Genomic DNA, 22,478 nt, shown 5'->3' with positions numbered 1-22,478 from the left:
GTATAGAACAATAGCACGGAGATATGTATAAAATGTGCAGAGAACAAACAAGCTGGTGAGTAAGATGACCAAAGGATGATGCACTCTGGATTTTTATGTTTTTGATGTGTCCTGTTCTCTGCTGTTATTTGAAACGTGTTGTGTTTTGGGCTACAGCAATGTAAACTTCATATGTTTTTATCTGCTGATGTATCCACGTCGCTCTTGTCCTGCGTTAGACGAGCCTCTCGTCTTTCTTCGTGCTGTCGCTCGTTGTCTCTTGTTTCTTTGAACCTTCGGTCCTCATTCTCTGCCTATTTTCAGCTCTGCTCATCTCTGAGCTCAGTTTGTTAAAAACTCTGGGCGTACCAACAGCTGATGGGCTCACGGAGCTCCTCAGAGAAAAATCAGTGTGAACAGGAAGCTCAGGATCGGGACTTTTTCCCACCGAGTAATCCAAACCACACAGCGGCATTAATGAGTAGGGATGGGTATTGATAAGATTTTCACAATTCTGATTCCATTTTCGATTCTGTTTAACGATTCGATTCTTTATCGATTCTTTTTTAAAAAGAACAGTGAGATCTTAAGAGATCCACAGCCTACGGCTCTTCAATGGAGTGTCACAGGGTCCCCAGGAAAAAAATTGTAAATGTAAAATAATAAAATAAATATTCTTCTGTAGCAATAACAAAGTATAACATAAATTATTCTGTAGCAATTACACAAGAATATCCAGTAATGTCCCTGCCTACAATTAAACACATTCACTTACTGAAAATCGGGGCACATGGGTCCAAGCCTTTGACCACAAACTTAGTCACTGCTCGGTGACATTCGTCTATCCTGGCCTGAAAGGAGACGCTACCGGTAGACTGCAGCGACAACTGCCAGCCAGACTCTGTCTGTCTCATCATGGTCACCTAAATGCACAGTGATGGCAGGTTTGTAATAAGGCAGATCACGCTAACATAATATGCACTGTTAGCTGATTATTTACCTGCCGTATTAACAGGAGAGGACGTGCAAACGTTACCGCTGCTGCTGGGTTGAGATTCACGAGTCCGGAGCGGAATTAAAACCACGACTTTCATTTAAGGTCATCGCCTGGTTTGTGAGCAAATGCTTTTGCATATTCGTAGTGTTTCTTCCTTTAAATGAAATATCTACTTTGCAAGTATTGCAAGTTGCCCTGTTGTCATCCGTTCTCGTAAAGTATAACCAAACTTTTGAGCGTTTGAGCCGCTTAGGCGTCCTGCCAGGTAAATGACGCTCTGCAACGTGGTGACGTCATTCGGGGCGACTGGAATCGATAAGGGAATCGTTTGCAAAAATGGCAAACGATTCCAAGGAATTGAAACAGTGGGAACCGGTTCTCAACAAGAACCGGGTTTCGATACCCATCCCTATTAATGAGCAACCTCGTGCTGTCGATGGATCAGGTCAGACAAGTTTGGTCTGTGTCGTCATCTCTGCTTTTCAGGGAACCTCAGCATGAACTGTTACTGAGAACACTGATTACAGAGCCTGCGATGAAGTCAGAAACAGCCTGATGAGGATGATGTGATGCAGGTGGGTTGCAAAGCAGCTTTCAGATGTTCACCTGTGTGAAATTGTAAATGTATTATCTTTATTAATAAACAGTTCAGGTTTCATAAATCCAAACCTGGTGTGATTGTGCTTCACAGACCTTTGGAGTCCCTCAGGGATCTGTTCTTGGGTCCTGTTGGCTCTGAGATCCAAACGGTCAGAAAACTGTGTCAGCTGATTAAAAGGGGAAAGAACAGAGGACCGAGAGCTGATCCCTGAGGCACTCCAACCTCCAGGTTGACGTAAGCGCTGGTTTTCTCATCCATTCACTTTCCTGGAGATACAAACTCGAGGCTTCGGTTGCCGTGGAAGCGTCTGAAACGTGACCTGAATGTTTGAGAATTACGTGGAAAAAATGTTTTAATTTGATCTTCTGTAGATAAAACCGTAAATCTCCAAACTCAGTTGAGTTGTCTGCTGGCTCTGAAGATAAGAAATCCTTTGTGTTAGTGTGTGCGGCCTGACCTTTGACCTCTAAGCGATCTAAAATGATGTGAAAGTTTAGCTTTGATTTGATTCAGTTTGTGTTTGATCAGCTTTGCAGCCACTCCAATCGCTGAGCAGCAGATTGCCTGCAGGGTTTAAACGTTTCACAGCGCTGATATTAAAGGTCAGGAGGCTGTGAGACAATATGTAATCTAACAACCTCCAACAGCAGCTCAGAGACATGATTAAGGATTCATCTTCACAGGCTTTATTTACTCTACAGTATGTCACCTATTGTCCTTTTTTCTGCACAGTGCGACCTTTAAGCTCATCTAGAAATAAACACGTGAGTTCAGGTTCTTCTCTGAGCCACAGAAATAGGTTTGATGGTCAGCGGAGGGTTGTACACCCAACATCTCACATATGAAAGGACGGACGAGTTTCTGAGGACGCCTTGGACCCAACAGTCAGAATAACTGAAACTATGCAGCACAGAGGCTACTGCTAATATTATTATTATTATTATTATTGCTATGCAGTGCAGAGGTAATTGAGATATAAACACATAAATAAAAACATGTTTCCTGAATTTCTTGGGTTACTGTTTAGAAAAGGTTTTTCAGCCTGACGTAATTAATAACGACATCTTTGATCCGTGTTACAGCTGTAGGTTTGTGTTGTTGGACGTCTCTTTGCGTGTGTTTTCTTTAGGTTCATTTTTATTTTGTTGCATTTGTTTTTAACTTTATTTTTTAACTTGCATGTTTTTGTTTGTTTTTGTCTTTTTTCTTCATTTATTTTGTGTTTTTTGTCTTTGGGGACTTTGCAGCTGTGTCCAGATTCATAGGCTGCATCCTCCGGCCTTCGTGGTCTACATGGGCCGGCTCCTTTGAAGACCGAGAAGTAACTGTGAAATGGGACAGTCTAGCCTTCAGATCTGCGTCACCGCTGTCTCGGTTGTGTGATTCTTACTCTGAATCTGAATAAATACGCGGGCCACTGTGTGCGGTAAGACCAACTCTTTTACTTCCTGTATTACCGTCCCCCGGCATGCATTGCCAGTGCATAACACGTAATTACACAATCAAACAGTGAACACATACTGCCCATACAACAAATCTACCAGAGACAATTGTGAATACACCACATCTCCCTTTTTAAACAAAAGCAGATTATTACTTTTCTCAGGACAGAACTTTCGACCAGACTACCTTTTGATTCTTTTTTTTTTCTCTTTTTCAAAGCCATACAAGAACATCTGGCAAACAATCTGCATTATATTTTAACGTTTTGTTTTTGACAACTCTTTTCGATTTATTTTACTGTGCTCTACAAAACCATTATAACACAGTTATATAACAACAACTCTTTTTTTTCTCTCTTACAGATCTAACTTTTTAGGTTTAACTATTGCCCTCCCTGACTTGGTTCTGACAACATCAGTGTTAACAGGTGTAGCAGGGCTCACACTGGGTGTTTGAGGCTTCTGTAACACAGGCACATTAGCAGGTTCATGCACTGGTGAACTTAAAGGAATCAAATGCACGCGATTACGCCTCACAGTCCCTTGTGGTAACTCCACCGTGTATGATCGGGGTGTAGAGTGATTTTGGATAACAGTGCCTGCAGTTTTGACATCAGTCACCCAAACTTGCTCTCCTGGGGACAGGCTGCATAAAGGTTTTGCGCGGTGGCGCCTGTTGAAGTTTGCCATGTCCATCATCCTCTTCTCCCTTTCCTTTTGAGCGAGCAGTGCATTGTCTGGCAGTGTAGGCTCCAGCTGCGATGGAAGTATCGGCAGTGTGGTTCGCAGACGTCTGCCCATTAAAAACTCTGCGGGGCTGTATCCGGACTGCAGTGGCGTAGCTCTATAGGCAAGAAGAGCTAGATAAGGATCAGCTGCTTTCTTCAGAAGATTTTTTACAGTTTGCACAGCACGTTCTGCTTCTCCATTACTTTGCGGAAACTTGGGGCTGCTTGTGATGTGTTTAAAGCCGTATGCTGCCGCGAAGTCTGTAAAGGTTTGACCTGAATACTGCGGCCCATTATCAGACATGAGGACCTCTGGGATGCCATGATGGGCAAAGAAAGATTTCAGGTGGGTAATGACATTGATTGATTTTGTTCTGTGTAACAAAGCAATCTCAACAAATCTAGAGTGATAGTCAACAGTGAGAAGGTAAGTTTTCCCTCCCAGCTCAAAAAGATCTGTGCCCACTTTCTGCCATGGGCGGGCAGGATATTCTGTTGGCATGAGTGGCTCACTGTTATTGTGTCTTTCTTGAATACACGTTTTGCACTTGAGCACCATCTCAGAGATTTGTTGACTCAGCCCGGGCCACCACACTGTTTGGCGTGCACGAGCTTTACATTTTACAACACCTTGGTGTCCTTCGTGTAGTTTTTCCAGCACCTTGTTTCTCATTGCTGAAGGAATGACAAGCCGTGTGTCTTTTAGCAAAAGGCCGTCTTCAACAGTGAGCGTGGCTCGGTCAGGCCAGTAATTTCGCAGTAAAGGCCCTTGTTTTGCATGATCTGGCCAGCCTTCGGTGCACATGTCCATGACACGAGCACACACACTGTCGCTTTTCAGTTGTTTCTTCAGTGTTTGCATATATGATGAACTGACAGGCATGTTTGCTACAATACTGTCCACATATATGTCTGTGCTTTCCATCAGCTCTTTGTCTGACATGTTCATTGGTTTTTTCAGCGGTGAGCGGGACAAAGTATCCGCTGTCCAGAGCGATTTCCCTGGGGCGTACTGCACAGTGTACGAGTAACGCATGAGTCTCATTCTGAATCGCTGGATCCTGGGTGGCAAGAGATCCAGAGCTTGTCCTCCCAGTAAAGAAACGAGAGGTTTGTGGTCCGTTTCGAGACAAAAATGTTTACCAATCAGGAAATCACGAAAACGCTCACACGCCCATGTAGACGCCAGTGCCTCTTTTTCCACTTGTGCGTATCGTTGTTCTGTAGGAGAAAGGGACCTCGATGCATACGCCACTGGTCGCCATCCTTCTTCCCACAGCTGCAAAAGAACACCTCCGAGACCATAGGATGAAGCATCTGCTGATACTTTAATGTCTCTGTTGGGGTCATACATTGCGAGCACTTGGGGTGAGGTCAGGGCATCTCGTAATGTTTTGAAAGCTCTCACTTGGTCAGTTCCCCAGTACCATGCATTCTTTTTGGAAAGAAGATCTCGCAGGGCTTTGTCTTTTTCAGCTGAATGGGGGATGAACTTGCCCACTTGATTCACCATGCCCAGAAAACTGCGCAACTCCGACACATTAGTTGGCTCTGTCATTTCTGTAATTGCCTCCGTTTTCTTCGGGTCAGGACTGATTCCTGTGTCCGCTATGATGTGACCCAAGAAAGCAACCTTGCTCTGGGAGAGCTCGCATTTTTCAACATTCAGCGTTATGCCTGCTCTTTCCAATCTTTGCAGTGTAGCATGGAGACGGGAATCATGCTCCTGATGGTTACGTCCCCACACCAACACATCGTCAATGTGACACACCACTCCTTCGAGACCCTCGATGACCTCCGCCATCATGCACTGAAAGTGTTCAGGCACTGAGTTGATCCCAAACGGTAGGCGGTTAAAATGGAACCGGCCAAAGGGTGTGATGAAGGTGGTGAGTTTGGCAGACTCATCGGACAGGGGAATCTGCCAGAAGCCCATGTTAGCGTCCAGTTTGCTAAACACTTTGGCTCCTGCGAGCATTCCAAGACTTTGTTCAACCGATGGCAGCACATATTTTTCCCTGCACACATACTCATTTAGTCCAGTAAAGTCTACACAAAGTCGCAGCCTAGGGGTGTTCTTCTTTGGAACAACAACCATGCCGGCACACCAGTCCGTTGGTTCCTCAACTCGGGTAATGACACCAAGCTCTTCCATTCGTTGGAGTTCCTCCTTTACTCTTCCCATTAGAGGCAGAGGAAGCCTTCGCAGAGTTTTGAGCGAGTATGGCACAGCATTCGGTTTGAGTTTAATGTGATAGGCTCGCTGCACTTTCCCTAGACCATTGCAAAGTTTAGGGTAAGTAGTCGTCAGAGTGTCCATTGAAACCGCGTCAACTCACACCAGCAGGCCAAGAGCCGTGATGGCGGGCAGGCCTAGCAGTGGAGTGCTCAGGTTTCTTACAACATAGACCTTCTCTGTTGTCTGTTTTGCTCCGTAGTTGAGCTGTAGCTTTGTAAAACCTGCAACGTCCAGTGGTGTTTTCCCAGGGCCTAACAAAGGTTTTTCTGGCTGCTGGAGAACTGGTCTGTGTTCGTTAGCAAAAATCTTTGATAAGTCCGAGTCAGCTATTACAGTCACATCTGCTCCAGTATCCAGTTTGAAAGTGATTTTTGCATCTTTCACTTGTATGATGGCTGTCCACGCCTGGCCGTCACTGGAAACTGAGCCTAGGAATAAACCTTGCTCCTCTTCCTCCTCAATACTTTGCACTGTCTTGCTTTGTCTGCAGACGCGCTGGTAGTGACCTTTTTTCCCGCATAAATGACATTTTGCATCATTTGCTGGGCACTCGGGTTTTGGATGTGGAGAGCCTCCGCACTTGTAGCATTTATTACTTTGTCTCTTGCCAAATTGCTGTTGTGTTTTGACAGTTTTATTTTTGAACATGTTGAACTTTGTTTTGTCGTGCTTTTGTATCACTCTGTCAACTGTTTTCACATTTACTTGCATTACATGTGTTTCACTTCTCAAAGCTGACTGTTGCTTTTTGATTTCTTCTGACTGCCTGGCCATATTTATAGCTTTATCCAAGTCCAAGTCTTTTTCCATCTGCATGCGCTCAGACAGCCTCGTGTCGGCCAAGCCCACTACTATTCTGTCTCTTATCAGCTCATCGTGGAGCGGTCCGTAGTTACAGTGTTCTGCTACTGCATGCAAGGCAGTCACGAATGCATCAACAGTCTCATTCGACTCTTGTTTGCGCATATTGAAATGTGCGCGCTCATAAACAACATTTTTCCTGACAATGAAAAAGTTGTGGAAGCTGTCTCTCACTTTAGCATAGTCCCGCTGGTCTACATCACTTAACTTTAGTCCTCTCAGGACGTCATCCGCTTCGTCTCCCATACAATATATGAGTGTTCACTTGATTTTCCTCCGAGCTCGCAGACAGATTACTTGCCTGACGGAATCTCTCGAAGCGACGGACCCATCTTGTCCATTCGTGTGGTTTGGAAAAATCAAAGGGCTCCGGTGGTTGGATGCTAAACGTAGCGCTGGGAGTGCTAGCCGCGGTGCTAACTCCTGCCCTCGGACGATCGTCTGCGTCGTCATTCAGCATTTCGTTTCCACCTTCCCCTTCTCCTCACACTCGGCAGATGTATGGAGTCTTACAAGTCACACAGCACTTCTGACACCATGTGTGATTCTTACTCTGAATCTGAATAAATACGCGGGCCACTGTGTGCGGTAAGACCAACTCTTTTACTTCCTGTATTACCGTCCCCCGGCATGCATTGCCAGTGCGTAACACGTAATTACACAATCAAACAGTGAACACATACTACCCATACAACAAATCTACCAGAGACAATTATGAATACACCACATCGGTGGAGTTTAATAAACTTGGCCGTCTGCTCCTTGCTATCTAAAATATAACAGGACACTGGCGTAAACTCTTGACCGTCTCACACTTCTGTTTAATCTGTTTTCTGTTTGACGTTTATTCAGCTGTGTGAAAACTATAACTTTAATCTCAGCCAAACTGATTTACTCAGGAACAAATAAAATACTGAAAAAAGCCAAACAATAAAATTTTTAAGTTATCTGAGTGATTATATATCATGTTTAACCCATTGACTGTAGAAAACATGGACGACATGACAGCTCCCCAAAATTGAAGCCAAAACGTCTCTATCGCCCCCTGGTGTCTGGCTGCAGTATAGGCCATAAACCCCGCCTCCTCCATGTTAGCGGATGGGACTGGGGTCAGACTAAAATAAATTTATTCTCCTCAGATAATTTTTTTTCCAAAGATTCTTTCTTTTGTTATCAATAGTTCTCATCATGCTGATTGATGTCCAAGGGGTCTCCTCTCCCATAAGTTTGATTCTAATTCCTACCGCGGTGATGTTAAATTGGGGTGAAACGTCATCATAGCAGCTTTGACTGGCAGCTGCAGTCACGGAGAAACTTGCGTATCTCTGTTCGGGAATAGCAGATAGAGCGTAGGCTCTGAGAGGAGGGCCAGCGTTTACGCTACGAAAACACGACCGACTGTTTTAACCTGACAGCCTGAGGTGTTCTTCAGTAAACTGGACTACCCGACAGAAGGACCCGAGGCCCCGCTGCACTTTTTCGGTAAGTTAATCGTGTTTGTAAGCTAATCCGTAACTACCGTCCTTAGCTAGCTCCTGAGACCTAGCTAGCTAAAATGAGCACTCGGCTGTCGGGGTTCGTTTAGCTAATCTGTGCAGGTGAATGAATTTACTAAAGAAATCAAGAGAAACGCCCCGGGCTGATCAGTCACTAATTACTGTTACTGTACTTTTATTACAAGTATTATACTGTAAAAGCAACAGGCTGCACCCTGCTGCAGCTCCTGTGCAGAGCTGAATATTAAATATGTGCAAACAACAGCATGTTTTCAGGCTCTTGCCACATCTGTAAAGACAGTAACATCTTTTTTAAAAGCTTGTACTTCAGTAACTCCTCATTAATCAGGAACTATGGATTAAAGTACTGTAGTGTACTGTAATACTGGAAAAAAAATGTAAGAGAAGAACTTCAGATCCTGAGTGTGTGAGGACAGAAGAATCAGCTTCATTTCAATTTTGAGGGATAAAATTTATATCTGAGTTTGATGGTTCTGTTGTCTTTGTGATTACAGGAGCTGCCCTCAGATTCAGACCTCAGCACCACCCAGTGACAGCAGACAGATCATCCAACATGTTCACATGTTAACTGCAAAATGAACTGATGAAAACAGTGCAAAGGTTAAAGTACCACACGTGCTGTAGTGAAAGCTGCAGCTGTTTTATTGATAAAGTTAAAGACAAAAAAACAAAAGGATTAATCACTCATGTAACTGTGTCACTATATATCAGCATTAACAGGACCTCAGTTTGATGTTTCACAAAGCTGCTGATCTCAGACCTGCACAGCTTCCGTTTTAAACACTTGATGTACTCAGCTGCATGAAGAGCATATGAGATTTTCTCTGGCACAATTAAATAAAACCTGATGAAGGTCAAAGGTCGTCACTTGTATGTTGAACTACAAACTTGTCATCTGGAATTCTTTCACAGTTTTTTGCAGATAGTGTGTTATTTACCATAAAGTGATTCAGAGTTATTCATCCCAGAGTAACCAGAGAGGATCATATATTTTTAAATATATAACTTACAGGACTGAATATAATATCTTTATGCAAAAGTCTGGAGCCTCTGGAGAGTATCCGAGTATTTATAACATTACACAAACCAAAGGTCTCCATCACAGTGTTCATGAAATGCTGGGTTTATCCATCTCCTGGATCGGGCCTACGGAGGAGTGCTGAAGATTTCCCTGTGAGGGAGCTGCTGGTGAAGATCATGAGTCCTGCTTGATCAATGCGATGAGCTTCAGTCTTCCTGGTGTTTCTTAAATGAAGCCTCTCTCAGTAGGTCAACAGCACCTCTGGTACAGGACAGCTGTGATGAAAGAAAGGGAAGAAGTTTCTCCAAACCTCTGGACCCAGGAAACCCAGCTTGGTCCTGATGGTCTCCCTCACTAGTTTCTCTCCAGGGTGAATGTAGCTGTTGATATAATGTGGACTCTGTTATTAAATGAAAAGAACAAATTAGACTACACTACTGAAACGTTCTGCTGTTTTTTTTAAAGTCTCCATGTTACCAGGCTGTAGAGTACGGTAGAGGGCTCTGAAGATTTAAACAGTTTTAGATCCATTACACTCACAGTCTTATGTTAAAATCTCAAAGGACAGCATTATATTTTTTTGATATTAACAGTAACTCTGGGCCTCTGTAGAGTGTGCAGATGATCTCATCGCTGTCTAAAATGGATAACAAACATAAGAAGTGCTGAATCCTTCAATAACACAGACTATTAGAGTAACAGGTGTGTAGCATCGCTAACTAGCTAGCAACAAGCCTCCAACACAGTGCGTATGCTAGCGGCTAATCTAGCAAACGAATTAACAACAGAGTGATTTTAGAACTATAAGATGATAAGCTGTGCGTCTTTTTTAATAACAGTGACATGGTTGTATTTACCTTAATTAAACGAGTCGTCAGTCGCGGTAAACCAGCAACAAAACTGGAGCAGCCGGGCTACGTAAAAAGTGTAGGGGGGCGTGTTTGCGGTCACGTCCAGCGGGTGTGTGGGCGGGAGCGTTACACAGTCGCTCCACCTCAAGTCACTACTGCGCAGACTCTGGCTCCAAATTTGCAAGATGGCAGCCTCCACAAGCGGGATATTTTGGCTTCATTTTTGCACAATAGGGCTTTGGAGTTGACGTCACGCCGCAGTGCATTGTGGGATCGCGGCGCCATGTCAGTAGGCTAGAAAGCAAAACAAGCGCACAGTGTTGGATTATTGGAATCGGGACTGCCAGAACCATGCTCAAAATCAGCGCAAAAGACAAAGGGCTGTATCGTGACCGATTGCGCCCAGACGCCAAGAGACGGTACTTTGAAAAAATTGCGTGCATCGGTAATGTGGACCCGTATGAAATAAGGAAGCGGAGTGGAAACCCAGACGACCTACCGCCTTTGTCCTATCCCGATCTTCGCATATCTTGTCTGTGGAGTCAGCGCATACACAGCGAACCAGTTTAAGAATTATAAATCCCTGGAGGCCCACATCCAATTCACGAACGGCTGGGTGCAAGATTTGTCCATCTTTAAGCCTCCACGCTGCGAGTAAGTTGTCGTTAAGACAAAGGTAAGTCTGTTTGAACTTGATAACTTTCTAAACAACTTACTTGTTACAGTTTTTGATTTGCACGTACAGCCAACCCATCTATATTAGCCTTGGGTCATTACAGACCTTTTATTAAAAGTGGTTTTTGTGTGTTTCAGGTACTGCACTCACAACGACTGAATGAAACTGCAGTCCAACCAGTGTGACCTCGTTGTGTGGACACAGAGAGACCTTCTGTCATACGCATCTTCCCTGATGTGGATTTCTGGGAACCACGTTTAAAGCAAGCACAAGACTTCTTTCTTAAAGTGTGTCTTCCTGAACTTGTTGGGAAATACTTCTCCAAACAACGTGCTGCTCTAAATAGCCTGTAATGTTTCATTTTGTGGTTCAAGATTGATGCCAGCTGTGTGTTGCCATGTAAATAGTTTGCATTTCATTTTTATGTACTTGCTAAGTACATGTGATAAGATCAAGAATAAAAAACAAACAAAGATACTATTCTTTTCTGTTTTATTGAAACTACTTCACACAAAGTACAGTTATTTACAATGAACTACACATGCAACACAACAGCTTTATGAATGCTCAACAAGAGAAAGTTTCATTTGGCGCTGGTTTGACAACCACACTGGGGCACATATTCACCAAAACACAGCAAACCTTAACAATCTTATCAAGCAGTGTTGTGTTTATTTCTGCTCTGCCCTGTTCATTGCTCACACAATGCTTCGTCTGCCCTTTAGCTTCCGTGATGCTGTCTGTCCATTACTGTAAAATAAGATTAGTGCACATGACAGGTGTGTGATTCATCTGGAAGTTATGTGCGGATTAGTGTACAATGAGAGCAATTTAGTATGTTTTTAGAGGCCCATGTGCAGTGTTGGTGCCCAGTCTGGATTTGTTACATCCATTTCATATGCTGGTTTGCCTGCAATAATGCTAAATCATAAGCTACTCAGTCGACATGATGACATGACGTGGTTCTGCAGCATCACACATTAGCATGTTTTATCTCATTATCTATGACCTCAGCACATTGAAAATAACACTAAAAGCATTATAATAGTGATATGAATTAATTTAGAACTCACCGGAAAGAAGATGCAGAGACCAAACCAACAAAAAGCTGGGGATTGCACAGAACTCGATCCGCTCGTCTCACCGCTGCAATGCAAGCCTGACGTCTTTGTTCAGTAATATCGGATACATGGGATCCCTCACGTTGCCTCCAGGATGGAAAACGATGAAAAGAGAGCCCATTATCCAGCTTCTTGCCTTCACGATCGTGTGATCTAACGTTGCAACTGATAACACAACACGTACGAACCATAGCTGAAGCTGTATCCTGTGTCTAGCCTACTGTCATGGCGGAAAGAGAGCGTGGCCCACCTCCAGTGACGTCAACTCCAAAGCCCTATGGGAGGAGGCGGAGTCGCGTCGTCCATGTTTTCTACAGTCAATGGTTTAACCTGAGTAGCAAAAGACCGCAGGGGTTTGAAAACCATGAAGCTGGGAGTCTGCTGTTCTCGCCGACTCGAGTGACCCTTGACCTCCCGGCTAGCTATCGAGCTGGTGGGTAACAGACGTCTCTGAAAACGTTGGAGCTTCAGCACCCCCAAAATGAATCAAAGCACCCCCAAAGATTTCTTACTTTTTTGACAATATTTGCTGTTTGTGTGACACACTAGTTAAAATATAAAAAGCATACAGTACTTGGTTGAGACGTAACATTTTAACAACAAAAGTATAGATAACCCCTCCCCCCTCCCAAAATGGTTTGTTCCAGCTCGCCTCTCCCCCACTCTGGCTGTAGCATCCTCGCTGCTGGAGCGATGGTGGCTGAGACGCAGTGGAGCGGAGGTGGAGTGCCTGGCGTAAAACAGGACATATTAGCTACATTTAACCTTCAGTTACTCTTTATGTAGTTAGATAGGAGTCATGTTTCTTTTTAACTGAAAACACCCAGGTAACCTGCAGTGTTGAAAACTTGTTTTCCGACGATGTTTGCTACCCTACAATCCGTCCTACTCTGTAGTAAATTCAGCGACATTTGACCGTCCTGTTGCTCCCACTGAAATGTATACAGCCTATTTAAAATCTAAAACTTAAAATTGTCTGTAGCTTCTGTTGTTACCACTGTCCTGTTTGAAATGGATACTAACTAGCTAACTGACTGAATGCCCATTAACCTTATAACTCCTGTTGTGTATGTGTGTGTGTGTGTGTGTGTGTGTGTGTGTACAGAGAGACAGCCAGGTTCATAATGGATATAAGGAAGTTTTTGTTGTTGTTGTTGTTGTTTTAAAGGAGCCACATTCAGGTAAAAGTGTAAAAGCAAATGATCTGTCACAGGGGCGGATCTAGAAGGGTGGCATGGGGTGGCAAGTGCCACCCTAAAATGATCCCTTGCCACCCCAAGTGCCACCCCAGTTTTGCATATGACAGTGTTGTTTATTAAAATAAGATAGCATTAACAGTTTGAGCGTAGTTACAGTCAGCAGTGAATATAAATGCTAAAACTGAATATATTGCATAGTGTCCCCCCCTCCACTATTAACAAATGGTTCAGCCCATAGCTGACGGGCTTTTTTCTTGTTTTCAGCAGCAAGCGATGCTTCTGATTATGCCAGAGCACATTTTGAACAACACCATGGGAATTTCGGATTTTACACAGGTGGTTGGATGTTACACTCTGGAAATGGAAGGAAGGTGAGTGTTATTAACCCTCTGTGGTCCACGGACACGCTGCACCTCCAAATCACATGACTGATGTAAGCTGACACAGCAACAAGCTGCAGTCACGCTGAGTCTCTATTTCAGCCCACATTGGAAGTTCGGACTTCAAAGTTTTTACATTTTAATTACAGGCCAGTAAATCCGGAGTTATGATAATATATATAAGCCACGCTTTTTACTAAATACTGTCGTCACGTTTTTGTGTGTGTTTTAAGCGTTTTCTAAGGACAGCGCGAAAACAGGAAAGAAAGGAAAGAAAGCCAAAATGCACCATGTTGACCAATTTTTTAAAAAGTCAACACGTGGGATTTGGTTGTTTAGGCAGAGGGAAAAGTTTTGGTAACGGCAGCGAGACAGAGCGAGCGAGTGAGAGAGAGAGAGAGAGAGAGTTTTTAGATGTGGGAGATTTGTGACGTTTAGTGTGGAGTGTATACTTAGTGTGTTGTCTTGTGTAGCTGTTCTGTTGTGTGTGTCAGTGAGGGCACTAATGAATGTCACTAAGGCACATTTGCAACGTAAACACTGTCACTAAGTAGAAAACCAGCGGAGTGATACACCTGCTGTTGTCAGGCCTGCAGGTTAGTCCCTGTGCTCTTCTGTCTTTTGGTGGACAAACTTATTTTTACTGGCGCACATCATTTGTGGGGCATCTTATTGCGACACCTGATTGTTCTCTCATTTTAGTTTTAGTAATATTTTTAAATGGTTGTACAAAATGAAAGAAACGGCATTTTTAGATAAATAGTTGTATATGTTTACAAAAGTACAATTTATATTTACATTTCAAGTTATAAAAATTTACTCAACATGTCTGTGTTTTGTTTTTTTTACAGTAAAAAATACTACTAGGATTTTAAGTTCTTTGTGTGATTTCAGATCAGTAATACTAATGCAGTGTGTCAGTGAAAAAAACAACTAAATTCAGTTGAGCTGAAAAGATACCAAACAAGGCAAGGGGGGGAAACTAAATGAAACAATTTGAGGGTGAAATACAAACGTAAACTCAAAAGGAGTCAAAAATGGCCGCTTGTATTTCAGACCTCAGAGATCCAACAAATCATGAAAAATTAGGTTTAAATTTTTGTTCATCACAGTGCAGATTTCTGACATTTTGTGTAATTTAAGCTGTAACAATGTGATTGTTTTCTAACAAAAAACAGTGAAACTTAACTTAGACGTGTGTTTGTAAATGAACTGCCCCATGTTGTGTAGCTTTCTGGATTTTATACTTATTGGGCTCCATATTTATTTATTATACAGGCTGTACAGTACATAACATCAAAACTCACATGTTTTATGTAACTAAAGTGTGTAATTATGTGGGCTACAGACAATAATTAAGTTATAGACTATATTTATATGAAAAACATGTATATTTACTGGATTTGAATTATTTTAACCATATGTAACCACCTGCATATGTGTTTGAAAAAAAAGGCTTTGATTTTGCCACCCCATTTGATTTCTTTGCCACCCTCATGCCACCCTAAAAAAATTTCTCTAGATCCGCCCCTGATCTGTCAATCAAGAATAATGTTGGATCAGTGTTTCAATATTTATATCTTTTATTAGATGTACATGTGGTTTCATTATTTGCCTTTTGTTTGAAAGTACACTGAGAGAGGACTTTTCATTAGTGATCTTAATAGTATTTTTTTCATATTAATGTAATTTTTCATCTAATTGAATACAATCTATTTATGTATGATTGTCAGTCCAAAGAGGGAGAGAGAAAGAACAAGGTAAGGAAACAGACAGGGAACAGTGACAGGCAAAACAGAAACTGTTAAACTGACAAAGAGAAAAAAACCTGATTTTACTCACACAATCAGGAAGTTGTGCTCTCCCTATATTAAAGCTGCTATACAGAAGCTGCAAAACAAACTGGGTTGAAACATTTTTGACCCTCTTTAACAACATTCCAACATAACATTATCATTGATTGGGGAGATTAAAATTAATGATATATTTTTATGTGGTTCAGCCACAACTCTACTAAAACCTCAGCCAGTAATAGGTAGGCCAACTTTTGGACCGTCCAGTTGTCTGTATGACTGCTGCAGTACAGTATCAGAAAGTGCCAAACAGCCCTGGTGGAGTGAGGAGCTGTAGAGAGAAGCAGATGCTCTGTTTATATTCTAAAAGTGTTTTAAGCTTGTTTCAAAGATTCTGTACTGCAGCTTTAAATGTTTTCTTAAAGCACACATACACTTAACAGTGTTTCTCAAACTTTTTACAGTGTGAGAAAATGTCAAGCTCTCAAGTACCACTATGAAAGCATGAAACTCATAAATCTTACAACACAAAATTAGTCTTATTGAATTAGTAAAATTAGTGTCTGCAGTAAAGATACATTCTACCACAGGCAAAGTTGCCTCTATTTTTTATAGTTTTTTATTAATATTTTGTAATAATTTATTCTGTTTTGGGATAATTTTTTATGTATCTGTATTATATTATACATTCACATTAAAAGTGAATCTCTGTCCATAAATTGCACTCAGTTTACTTTTTACTCACTATGAGCATCATTCATTATTCTCCCCCAGTAATTAAGGTTAGGATATGTATTTTTCTTATTCCAGTCCATTCTTCTTTAGCAGCATTTAAATAACCTTTATCAGATTTGATGGTTTTGTTACAGACTTTTCAAAAAAGTGTTTTGTTTTTCTTTCACAAATGTGGGGATTAAATTTGTGTTAAAATGTACAAAACAGTGATGTCATGTTTTGAGACGAGGACCCAGGCACAGAGAGACTTGATGAATTTAAAAATCTTATGATTTTTTAAAGAAATTTGCAGACTTGCTCAGAGATGGTAAAATTTTGATGACTGATAACGGAGACGAAGACAACAGACGAAGAGGACAGGGAGGAACAGGTTTAAATGCACCAAGGAGACAGTCAGAGGGAACTCAGGACAACTGGAGACATTTGAGAATGCAGGGACTGACAGAGACAGGGAAGAAGTCTCATCGTGATGTGTAACGTTTATCTTGCCTGGCTGGGCAGCTCTCTGGGTGCTTAGTAGGGGTGGGTTTTAATAATCGATTCTGGCTTGGATAACGTGAAATCGATTCATTAAAATCCTGAATCGATTTTTTAATATAAATTTATTTTGCCCGAAATGCCAGAATCTCAGGTGAAACCTCACAAAATTTCAACAACCACCAAACAGCTAAGACAGTAAGTGAGAGCAGGAACACGGATTCTGACAAAGACGTAAACACACAGCGCGGATCAGTGAGATGTCGCCTTTCTCACCTGACGGCACGGACACGGTCGGGGCTGAAAGCGACAGCTCGCTGATCCTGATGTTTCGGCGGGTCCGCGCTTTGTGTTCACGCCCTTTTTGCGCTGATTCTAAAGCTGTTGGTTTTATCTCTCTCCAAACAATATTGACCGAACCAGCAGCAAAAGAAGATCCAAACTACGCTTCACATAAACAACAACAACTCTGACTTTTACTGTTTTGCTTCCACCACGATAAAAATCACACTTCATGCACAGCTCTCTCTCTCTCTCTCTCTGTACTTCAAGAACAGTTTCCCGTCTAAAAATCTGTTTTCTGCATTATTCGCTTGCTTGTTACGCACAACTCTACTGTTGTTTACAGCGCTGTCCGCCGCTGTTTTTTTTCGTTTTACTTACTTCCGAAAAGAAAACCTAATTTCTGCCGTTCAATACTGAACAAATTTAAACTTTTTAAAATTATGCAAAATGCAAAACGCTCAGCCGTGTCTCTAATAAAACCGCTGTAACGTCAGAGGTAACGTTCATATGTTGATTAATGGTTTTCTTTCGTTTTTGATGTACTGCAGAATATTTTTATAAAATCCAGCCCAGGAAAACCACCTTCATGTTTTTCTGTGTTTTATCTTCAGCTACTTTGACACAAAGGCCTCTGCTGTGACGCTCACACCTTTGATAAAGTCTTGCGTGTGTCAGCTTCCTTTTTATAGATACAAAAATATGTAAATGTACTGATCTGAATTATAATATTTCTGACTGTCAAAATTTCCCAGATTCAAATCAAATTTAATTGAATTGGATCGAATCGATTCGGGACCTTGTGAATCGGAAACGAATCGATTCTAGAAATCAGTGACGACACCCAGCCCTAGTGCTTAGCACCCCCAAAGCTCTGATCCTAGAATCGCCCCTGGTTAAAAGTTTATTTTGTGACCCAGAAAGATTAATAAGAGTAATATTAAAACTTAGTAGGATCCGCCATTGCTCGAAACTGGAATTGGCTGGGCCACGCTATGAATTCTGGTATATGGTGGGCCACGAAGGACGCATCCGACCGATCCTGGGAAAAGGAGGACGCATTTGTCAGCTGCATTCGGAGGAGTCTATGAATTTGGACAGCCTTCGTCGCGTTGCTGTGACGTAATCGGTCTACAAATGCGGCCTCAGGAGGACGCAGCCTTTGGACACCCCCTGTGTCTTTGTGTCATCCATTTTAGTCATTTTCATCTCTTTGTGTTTGCTTTTAAAGGTTTTTTGTTTTGCTTTGTGTCCTGTTGTAGTCCATTAATGCCTCTGCAGGTCATCATTGTGTCTCTGTGTGTTTTACAGACTCAGTCATGTTCTGGTTGGACTTCTTTGGCCATCTCGGAGCGTGCTGGAAGCTGAGCTGGTTTAAAGTGAATGAGCAAGCGCAGAGAGACGACCTGGTTTCGCTGCGAGACATCATCACATACGTGATGTGAGCGCTGAGTGTGTGATTAAGTGTGTCTTTAGGATCCATTAGTGTGTGTGAAGGGAGGGCTTAGTGCTGCACATGAATTGTTTTCTGTCTCTTATATGAGCTGATTGAGGAGGAACTGCAGCTGTTGACATCTGGACTCATGCACGCTACATGTGCATTAACACGTGTGATCACTGCGGATGAACTCGAGTTTGTGATGCAGAGCTGCTGCTGGTGGATGCTGGTGGAGTTCAGACCCTCAGAGCTGATTCTGAGGTGGAGCTGACTGCATGGACTTGGGAACATTAGCATGAATGCAGCGATCCAGGAGAGGGGGGTCAAACCGCAGCTTTAACATCAGGCAGTGGTTCCTAAAGCAGGAGAGATCCCAGCAGGCCTCGCTCCGACGCAACCACCTCACAAACTTGTGCAGCTTGGGTCGCTGCCGGGGTCTCAGTCCTGAAATGGTCGTGGGGAACATTTTAGGAAACCAGGATGTGACGTTTGGATTATGACGCATCCTGAAGAGAACGGAAACAGTAATAAAGAAAATCACGATCAGCGTTCAGAGTCGTCTCACTTACTGCTCTCACGTCTTTGGTTTTTGTGAAACGACAGTACTCAGAGTATTCGAGTAAATGTAGTCTGATTGCTCCAGCATGTCTGACCTCGGTCGGTGGGTGGGTGGGTGGGTGGGGTCGGGGGGGGGATTAGCTGGTCGGACTTCCTTCATTTTTCAATCTATTTTAAACACTCCCTTCAGATTAGCCGTCAGAGTCAGAGTGCATCAAATCAAAGAAAATTGCATTAAATTATCCCATTAAGATTATTATATTGGGCTCCAACATTATATAATGGGACAAACTCATCCGCCCCAGCCTTCATCCACACATGAGCTGTGCTGCTGCATGAAAATGGGATTGGACCATTATAATGCAGCAGCTGCAGGACGTCCTCGCTTCATCCTCACTCTCACTGCTCCAAAGGACAAACTACTCTGATTACTTACTGCAGTAAAAGTACTGCACTACCCTGTAACAGGAGTGCTCCGAGTGTCTCCTCGTCCACCTGGGCAGACCCACCTTTCTACCTGCCTCTCCACCTTTTCACTTTCTCCCCCCAGTATGTGTGTGTGTGTGTTTCGGGGCGGAGCTTTGGTGTACCTGGAGTTATTCTTTGTAACTCTGCATAAGATTGTTAACATTTTAGTTTTCTGACTGAAATTCTTCATTTGCGCTGTCCATGTACTTCCATAATATTCCCAGTAACAGTTTCTGGTATCCTGGAGTGATTTTTATTGGTTCTTTGTATTATGATCTGTTAGTTTGGGCTCCTTGTGTCATCATGTTTTTTAGGCTCTTCCTGTTTTATTTTGATAGTCATTTATCTCGAATGTCTTGTATTGAATTCTGTTTCCTCCTGTCTGTCATAGTTTCACCTGTACCTGGATTAGGTGATTTTTCCTCAGTGTGGCGTCTGTGCTTCCTCCCTTCCTCTCTCACGTGTTTCTCTGACTTTTGGACTATTACTTGTTGATAGTTTGGACAGTTGACCCAAGTCACTTTATACCATAAGGTAAAGAGCCTAGAATAAAGCCGAGAAACAATCACACAACCCCCTTTTGAGCCAGCACTTGGTGACAGTGGGAAGGAAGAACTCCCTTTTAAGAGGAAGAAACCTCAGTCAGAAGCAGGGGTTAGTATATGAAGCTGTTTGTTGTTTTCCCTCAGAGGTCCTGTGTGAGGCCATGTCAGTGCTATGGAGTGTCCAGCCTGGATCTGAAGGCTTTGTGTTTTGAGCACAGAAGCAGTTACTTTGGAAAGCAGCAACAATTCACCAAGTAACGGATCTTCATTAGATCCCAGGAAGTCCTGCAGCTTTTCTCATGCGTCGGTCTAAGAGCCGAATAGAAGAGCTCGGCTGTGAGAGTCTAAGAGAGGCTTTGAGGCACCTCGGACATAAACGCCACATCGTTTGGACTTTACAGGATAATTACCAGAAAAATCCATCCACGGGCTCTGAGGGGCAGCGGAGAGTCGGGAAGGTCTGTGCTGTGTGTGTTAGAAACTCCTCCTCCTCCTCCTCTGGGGGCCGGCAGGGGCCTCTGACACGGCGGCCCCAGGGCTGTTTCCTCCTAATCTGCCGTGTCCTTGGGCCATGCAGGTTTTGTGTCTAATGACTTGTTTTGTGGCCTAAGCAGCAGAGTTAAGCCCCGAGAACAAGAGCGGGCTGAACAATAATAAAAGAATCGATAATAAAAAGCAGTTTAATCTGCCTCTTAATGTGACCGAGGCCGTCTAATCCACGTCTTCCCGGCTGTGCGGCTGCGCTGTGTTTTCCTGCGGGATGAGATGGTGTTTAATCGACTTTGGGAGAATTAGTCATTCCTTATTACCGTCGTGGTTTTTACAGGACTTTCCTGGAAAATCCCATTCAACACACATTTTAATTTCATTTCTGCGGCTCAATCATGTTGAGGGCAATGTAAATAATCCAATAACATTAATCATCATTCCTCTTCTCCTCCAAAAATAGAGGCAGCAGCAGGCGGATTGGACGGGCCGAGACGCTGCCGTTCACTCTCCTTTATTGGTTTTTAGAAGCTCTGATGGTTTTATGAAATGTCATCATGACCCCAATTTACTGAGCGCGAGCAGAACGTTCTTTCTGTTAATCCGAGGGGCACCCGAGCGGCGGCGCTCACCCTGTTTCTGCTTCCCGATGATGCAAAATCACATTTTCACCTGAAAGTCGGCTCCTTCGCCATCGACCGCTCCGTGTTTCTTCTTCCCGTTTCTAAAGTAATCCGACTTCCACCAACACGAGCAGCTCGCCACGCGTGCTCGCTCCCAGCTGCAGGAAATTCCAGTGGTTGTGCTACACGCTGCTTTGCTGCAGTTGCTGCAGTTGCTGCATTTGTTTTGCAGTGGTCAGGTTAGTTGCTGTGCTGAATCCACCTGTGCTCAGGTGTGTCTCGTCTTGATCGATCTCTGACGTCGTGCTCTGACGACTCAGCGTGTTTTGATCGATCTGTTTAGTGGTCACGTTATTTTTAATCGTTCTCTTTGTTTCGCAGCTCGTTAGAAGCACTCTGTGACGTAACACTCCTTAAATAACTGTTGTCACTCCTGTTTGGTGTCGGGGGTGCAGGAAGCGTTTCCCTCTGTGGCGACTCGGTGGTGGCGGCGTGCAGCAGGTCGTGACCGTGCAGCAGCTGCAGAGTGCAGATGATAATCGGAGCTGATGAGCTGCAGAGATGATAAGAGATAAATAAGATTCAGCCTAATAAGGCTCAGAAAATAAGGCAGCTCAGTCCAGATGTCTAATCCAGCTGAAGCTGCGTCTTACCAGATGAAAGTGGAATCTTCTATCAATTATTATCCTAACATGCTGAATTATATCCGCAGAAATCCTTCAAATGATTCCCAATAATCCTCCTGATGGGATCACGTGACCCAGAGCACAGGCGGCTCAGGAGCTCAGCGTTCTTATGATGGAAACGGGTTTTTATCCTGATGTCAGCACAAAAACTCAGAAGTCATCAGAAGAAGAAAAGGTCAAAGGTCAAACATTTAACCCTCTGCAGTGCGTTTATCACCTCTCGTAAATCACATCAGCTGTGTGTTGGCCTCTGTCGTCACACAGATGAATGTCAGTTTACCTGTCAGCTGTTTAAACCCGCATGGTGTCCGCAGCCATGTGGGCGCCATGCGGGCTCTTTGTCCCGCCCGTCAGGTTCATAAGAAGTGTGGACAAACACACGCTGACATTCTGATATTCATGGACATTTCTCACACATTCATGCTTCATAATGATGAAGAGTCTTCGATTTGAACCTTGAAAATAAACGCTGCAGTTCCTCTGACATCCAGCGGGGGCAGCAGTGAGTCAGTCCCGTTGACTCCCATGTTACAGCCTGATACACAAACTGATTGGTGTCTAGAAAAAATGTTGCCCTTCACAGCAAATGTACAGGGACGATGATTTTATAACTCACCTGTTTAAAGTTTGGATGATTATGGGCGTGGCCTCTTTGACTAACAGGTGTAGCTGCTAGCTGTCTCTTAGCCTGAGCTGCACCTCTGCACCGTGTTTGTGCTGTTGGAGCCTTTTGAAGCATTTGTGATGACATCATAAAATGACCACTAATATGGCT

The sequence above is a fragment of the Oreochromis aureus genome, linkage group 13 (assembly GCF_013358895.1).
Source record: "Oreochromis aureus strain Israel breed Guangdong linkage group 13, ZZ_aureus, whole genome shotgun sequence".
NCBI classification, from domain to species: Eukaryota; Metazoa; Chordata; class Actinopteri; order Cichliformes; family Cichlidae; genus Oreochromis; species Oreochromis aureus.
Note: the sequence above shows the minus strand (reverse complement) of the source record.